Here is a 7,421-nt window from a genome sequence, read left to right on the forward strand (position 1 = left end):
TTCCCTGTCCACTTACGCGCCGGGGAGCCTGTTGGGTTCCCGGGCCTAATCCTCTGCCCTCCGAGCCTCCCTCCTGCCCCGCAGAGCCCAGGCCCCGCCCCTACAACCCCCGCCCAGGGCCCTACCTCTACACTCCGAGAACCCCTCCAACGCGCTGGGCCTAAACCCCACCCACACACCCTCACGCAGGGCCTTACCTCCAAACCCCGAACTCCGCCCTCCAGAGGCCCTCCCTTCCACCTGCTGCCTCTCCCCTTCTGCGCAGGTCCTGAGCAGAGGCCCCGCCCCACGCTTGAACGTCGCCCCGCCTAGGCCCCGCCCCACGCTCAAACGGCACCACCCCCACCAGCCTAGGTCCCGCCCCACCCTAAACCCCACCCCTGCCTAAGTTCCCCCCTCCCCCCCACCCCCGCCCCACCTAAACTCCACCCCCATAGCCAAGGCTTTTTTTTCTTTTTCTTTTTTCCTCTTTTCGACTGGAGTTCGGTTTTACCTTGTTGATTCATTGTTGTTAATTCTTTTATATTTTTATTTTTCCTAATAAATCTTTTATTTTTCTAATTTTATTTTATTCTTTATACTTCACTATTCTCTCCTTTTGGCTTGTTCCCCGCCCCCCCTTTTTTTTCTTTTTTCTGTTGTGGTTTTATTTTACCTTGTTGTGGTTGTTTCAATTATAGTTTTATTTTTCCTAATATATATATATTTTAATTTATTTTCATTTTTGGCTGCGTTGGGTCTTTGTTGCTGCACACAGGCTTTCTCTACTTGCGGCGAGTGGGGGCTACTCTTCGTTGCAGTGTGCAGGCCTCTCATTGCGGTGGTTCTCTTCTTGCGGAGCACGGGCTCTAGGCACGCAGGCTTCAGTAGTTGTGCCTTGCGGGCTCTAGAGAGCAGGCTCAGTAGTTGTGGCAGATGGTCTCAGTAGTTGTGGCTCACGGGCTCTAGAGCGCAGGCTCAGTAGTTGTGGCACATGGGCTTAGTTGCTCCACAGCATGTGGGATCTTCCCAGACCACGGCTCGAACACATGTCCCCTGCACTGGCAGGCGGATTCTTAACCACTGCGCCACCAGGGAAGCCCCCCTAATATATTTTTTTATCTTTCTAATTTTATTTTGTTTTTTATTCTTTGATATTGTACTGCTCCTTTTTTCTTTCTTTCTTTCTTTCTTTTTTTTTTTTACCGCACCACGAAGCTTGCAGGATCTTGGTTCCCAGGCTGGAGGTTGGGCCCAAGCTCCTGTGGTGGGAGGTCCAAGTCCAAACTGCTGGACTAGCAGAGAACCTCAGACCCCAGGGAATATTAATCAGAGTGAGGCCTGCCGGAGGTCCTCATCTCAGCACCAAGACCCGGCTCTATCCAACTGCCTGCAAACTCCAGTGCTGGACCTCTCAGGCCAAACAACCAGTAAGACTGGAATACAGCACCACCCATCAAAAAAATATGTTACAGACAAAGGAGCAAGGTAAAAACTTACAAGACCAAATAAATGAAGATGAAATAGGCAACCTACCTGAAAAAGAATTCAGAGTAATGATAGTAAAGATGATCCAAAATCTCAGAAACAGAATGGAGAAAATATAAGAAACATTTAACAAGGATCTAGAAGAACTAAAGAGAAAACAAACAGTAATGAACAACACAAAAACTGAAATTAAAAATACTCTAGAAGGAATCAATAGCAGAATAACTGAGGCAGAAGAACAGATAAGTGAGCTGGAAGATAAAATGGTAGAAATAACTGCCAGGGAGCAGAATAAAGAAAAAAGAATGAAAAGAATTGAGGACAGTCTCAGAGACCTCTGGGACAACATTAAACGCACCAACATTCGAATTATAGGGGTCCCAGAAGAAGAGAAAAAGAAAGGGTCTGAGAAAATATTTGAAGAGATTATAGTCGAAAACGTCCCTAACATGGGAAAGGAAATAGTCAATCAAGTCCAGGAAGCACAGACAGTCCCATACCGGATAAACCCAAACAGAAACATGCCTAGACACATATTAATCAAACTATCAAAAATTAAATACAAAGAAAAAATATTAAAAGCAGCAAAGGAAAAGTAACAAATAACATACAAGGGAATCCCCATAAGGTTAACAGCTGATTTTTCAGCAGAAACTCTGCAAGCCAGAAGGGAGTGGCAGGACATATTTGAAGTGATGAAAGGGAAAAACCTACAACCAAGATTACTCTACTCAGCAAGGAACTCATTCAGATTTGATGGAGAAATTAAAACCTTTACAGGTCGGCAAAAGTTAAGAGAATTCAGCACCAACAAACCAGCTTTACAACAAATGCTAAAGGAACTTCTCTAGGCAGGAAACACAAGAGAAGGAGAATACTTACAATAACAAACCCAAAACAATTAAGAAAATGGTAATAGCAACATACCTATCGATAATTACCTTAAATGTAAATGGATTAAATGCTCCAACCAAAAGACATAGATTGGCTGAATGGATACAAAAACAAGACCTGCGTATGTGCTGTCTACAAGAGACCCACTTCAGACCTAGGGACACATACAGACTGAAAGTGAGGGGATGGAAAAAGATATTCCATGCAAAAGTGGAAATCAAAAGAAAGCTGGAGTAGTAATTCTTGTATCAGACAAAATAGACTTTAAAACAAAGACTATTACAAGAGACAAAGAAGGACACTACATAATGATCAAGGGATCAATCCAAGAAGATATAACAATTGTAAATATTTATGCACCCAACATAGGAGTACCTCAATACATAAGGCAAATGGTAACAGCCATAAAAGAGGAAATTGACACTAACACAATAATAGTAGGGGAGTTTAACATCCCACTTTCACCAACAGACAGATCATCCAAAATGAAAATAATTAAGGAAACACAAGCTATAAATGATACATTAAACAAGATGGACTTAACTGATATTTATAGGACATTCTATCCAAAAACAGCAGATTACACTTGCTTCTCAAGTGCTCATGGAACATTCTCCAGGATAGACCATATCTTGGGACACAAATCAAGCCTTGGTAAATTTAAGAAAATTGAAATCGTATCAAGTATCTTTTCTGACCACAGTGCTGTGAGACTAGATATCAATTACAGGAAAAAATCTGTAAAAAATACAAACACATGGAGGCTACACAATATGCTACTAACTAACCAAGAGATCACTGAAGAAATCAGAGGAAATCAAAAAATGCCTAGAAACAAATGACAATGAAAACACGACAACCCAAAACCTATGGGATGCAGCAAAAGCAGTTCTAAGAGGGAAGTTTATAGCAATACAAGCCTACCTCAAGAAACAAGAAACATCTCAAATAAACACCCTAACCTTAGACGTAAGGCAATTAGAGAAAGAAGAACACAAAAAACCCAAAGTTAGCAGAAGGAAAGAAATGATAAAAATCAGATCAGAAATAAATGAAAACGAAATGAAGGAAACAATAGCAAAGATCAATAAAACTAAAAGCTGGTTCTTTGAGAAGATAAACAAAATTGATAAACCATCAGCCAGACACATCAAGAAAAAAAGGGAGAAGACTCAAATCAACAGAATTAGAAATGAAAAAGGAGAAGTAACAACTGACACTGCAGAAGTACAGAGGAGTATGAGAGATTACTACAAGCAACTCTATGCCAATAAAATGGACAACCTGGGAGAAATGGAAAAATTCTTAGAAAAGCACAACCTTCCGAGACTGAACCAGGAAGAAACAGAAAATATAAACAGACCAATCACAAGCACTGAAATTGAAACTGTGATCAAAAATCTTCCAACAAACAAAAGCCCAGGACCAGATGGCTTCACAGGCGAATTCTACCAAACATTTAGAGAAGAGCCAACACCTACCCTTCTCAAAGTCTTCCAAAATATAGCAGAGGGAGGAACACTCCCAAACTCATTCTACAAGGCCACCATCACCCTGATACCAAAACCAGACAAAGATGTCACAAAAAAAGAAAATTACAGGCCAATATCTCTGATGAAAATGCAAAAATCCTCAACAAAATACTAGCAAGCAGAATCCAACAGCACATTAAAAGGATCATACACCATGATCAGGTGGGATTTATCCCAGGAATGCAAGGATTCTTCAGTATATGCAAATCAATGTGATACACCATATTAACAAACTGAAGGATAAAAACCATATGATCATCTCAATACATGCAGAAAAAACTTTTGACAAAATTCAACACCCATTTATGATAAAAGCCCTGCAGAAAGTAGGCATAGAGGGAACTTTCCTCAACATAATAAAGGCCGTACATGACAAACCCACAGCCAACATCGTTCTCAATGGTGAAAAACTGAAACCATTTCCTCTAAGATCAGGAACCAGACAAGGTTGCCCACTCTCACCACTATTACTTAACATAGTTTTGGAAGTTTTAGCCACCGCAATCAGAGAAGAAAAAGAAAAGGAATCCAAATCGGAAAAGAAAAAGTAAAACTTGTCACTCTTTGCAGATGACATGATACTATACATAGAGAATCCTAAAGATGCTACCAGAAAACTACTAGAGCTAATCAATGAATTTGTTAGAGTAGCAGAATACAAAATTAATGCACAGAAATCTCTTGCATTCCTATACACTAATGATGAAAAATCTGAAAGAGAAATTAAGGAAACACTCCCATTTACCATAGCAACAAAAAGAATAAAATACCTAGGAATAAACCTACCTAACGAGACAAAAGGCCTGTATGCAGAAAACTGTAAGACACTGATCAACGAAATTAAAGATGATACAAACAGATGGAGAGATATACCATCTTCTTGGATTGGAAGAATCAACATTGTGAAAATAACTATACTACCCAAAGCAATCTATAGATTCAATGCAATCCCTATCAAACTACCAATGGCATTCTTCACAGAACTAGAATAAAAAATCTCACAATTTGTATGGAAACACGAAAGACCCCAAATAGCGAAAGCAATCTCAAGAAAGAAAAACAGAGCTGGAGGAATCAGGCTCCCTGACTTCAGACTATACTACACAAGTACAGTAATCAAGACAGTATGGCACTGGCACAAAAGCAGAAATATAGATCAATGGACCAGGATAGAAAGCCCAGAGATAAACCCATGCACATATGGTCACCTTATCTTTGATAAAAGAGGCAAGACTATACAAGGGAGAAAAGACAGCCTCTTCAATAAGTGGTGCTGGGAAAACTGGACAGCTACATGTAAAAGAATGAAATTAGAACACTCCCTAACACCATACACAAAAATAAACTCAAAATGGATTAATGACCTAAATGTAAGGCCAGACACTATAAAACTCTTAGAGGAGAACATAGGCAGAACACTCTATGGCATACATCACAGCAAGATCCTTTTTGACCCACCTCCTAGAGAAATGGAAATAAAAACAAAAATAAACAAGTGGGACCTAATGAAACTCAAAAGCTTTTGCATAGCAAAGGAAATCATAAAAAATATGAAAAGACAACCCTCAGAATGGGAGAAAATATTTGCAAATGAAGCAACTGACAAAGGATTAATCTCCAAAATATACAAGCAGCTCATGCAGCTCAATATGATAAAAACAAATCACCCAATCCAAAAATGGGCAGAAGACCTAAATAGACATTTCTCCAAAGAAGATATACAGATTGCCAACAAACACATGAAAGGATGCTCAACATCACTAATCATTAGAGAAATGCAAATCAAAACTACAGTGAGGTATCACCTCACGCCAGTCAGAATGGCCATCATCAAAAAATCTACAAACAATAAATGCTGGAGAGGGTGTGGAGAAAAGGGAACCCTCCTACACTGTTGGTGGGAATGTAAATTGGTACAACCACTATGGAGAACAGTATGGAGGTTCCTTATAAAACTAAAAATAGAACTACCATATGACCCAGCAATCCCACTACTGGGCACATATCCAGAGACAACCATAATTCAAAAATGAGTCATGTACCAAAGTGTTCCTTGCAGCTCTATTTACAATAGCCAGGACATGGAAACAACCTAAGTGTCCATTGCTAGATGAATGGATAAAGAAGATGTGGCACATACATACAGTGGAATATTACTCAGCCATAAAAAGAAACGAAATTTTGAGTTATTTGTAGTGAGGTGGATGGACCTAGAGTCTGTCATACAGAGTGAAGTAAGTCAGAAAGAGAAAAACAAATGCCGAATGCTAACGCATATACATGGAATCTAAAAAAAAAAAAAAAGGTTCTGATGAACCTAGGGGCAGGACGGGAATAAAGACGCAGACGTAGAGAATGGACTTGAGGACATGAGGAGGGGGAAGGATACGCTGGGATGAAGTGAGAGAGTGGCATGGACTTATATACACTATCAAATGTGAAATAGATAGCTAGTGGGGAGCAGCCGCATAGCACAGGGAGATCAGCTCGGTGCTTTGTGACCACCTAGAGGGGTGGGATAGGGAGAGTATATGGGGATGTATGTATACGTATAGCTGATTCACTTTGTTATACAGCAGTAACTAACACACCATTGTAAAGCAATTATACTCCAATAAAGATGTTTAAAAAAAAAAGGGTACAGGCTGTGGCGTTAAGGACATTCACATCGTTGTGCTGTCATCACCACCATCCTCTCCAGAACTCCTTTCTTCTTGCAAAACTGAGACTCTGACCCATTAGACACTAACTCCCCCTCCCCCAGCCCCTGATACCCACAGTCCTACTTTCCGTCTCTGAACCTGAGGGCTGCAAGGACCTCACACACCTGGACTCACACACTGTTGGTCCTTTTGTGACTGAGCATGATGCCCTCGAGGTTCCCCCGTGTGGTGCCGCGTGCGGGGACGTCCTCCCTCCTGGAGTTGGACAGTGTCCCCTAACACGGGTACACGTCTCACGTCTCCATCATCCACCAACCACCATCCACACCTGCGGCTCCTCCCCCTCGGCTCCCGCGAGTAACGCTGGGAAGCGGAGCGCAGGTACCCGAGCCTCTGCTTGACTGCAGGATCGAACGGAAGCTCTAATTTAATTTTCGAGCCCCCCCCCCTCCCCGCACCACTCTCCACGCCCTCGCCGACACTCATTAATTTCTGGGATTTCTGAGAACGGGGATCCTAGTGGGTGTGAGGCGGTGGGAAGAAAATAAACCAACCCCATCATCCCCGTCAGCAGCCAGGCCGGCGGCCCCGGGCCCACCCCTCCGTGAGGGCGAGACGCCGGTCACCGCTGAGCCAGAGCTGGTACCCAGGGAAGACGCTCTGTGCCGGCGCCTCCGGGGATCGCGAGCCCAGTTCCTATCAGGGACCAGCGAGAAGCCAGGGGGTTCGGGCCAACGGTCCAGGCCGGGTTCCGAGCAGCGATGGCTGCCTGTGGGCCCGGCGCATGCGTGCTCGAGGCGGTTGGGCGGGTGTGGGCTCAGGGATGCCGACGGGCCCGGCGCATGCGTGCTCGGGGCGGCGCGGT

Source organism: Balaenoptera ricei, chromosome 11 (genome assembly GCF_028023285.1).
Source record: "Balaenoptera ricei isolate mBalRic1 chromosome 11, mBalRic1.hap2, whole genome shotgun sequence".
Classification (NCBI taxonomy): Eukaryota; Metazoa; Chordata; class Mammalia; order Artiodactyla; family Balaenopteridae; genus Balaenoptera; species Balaenoptera ricei.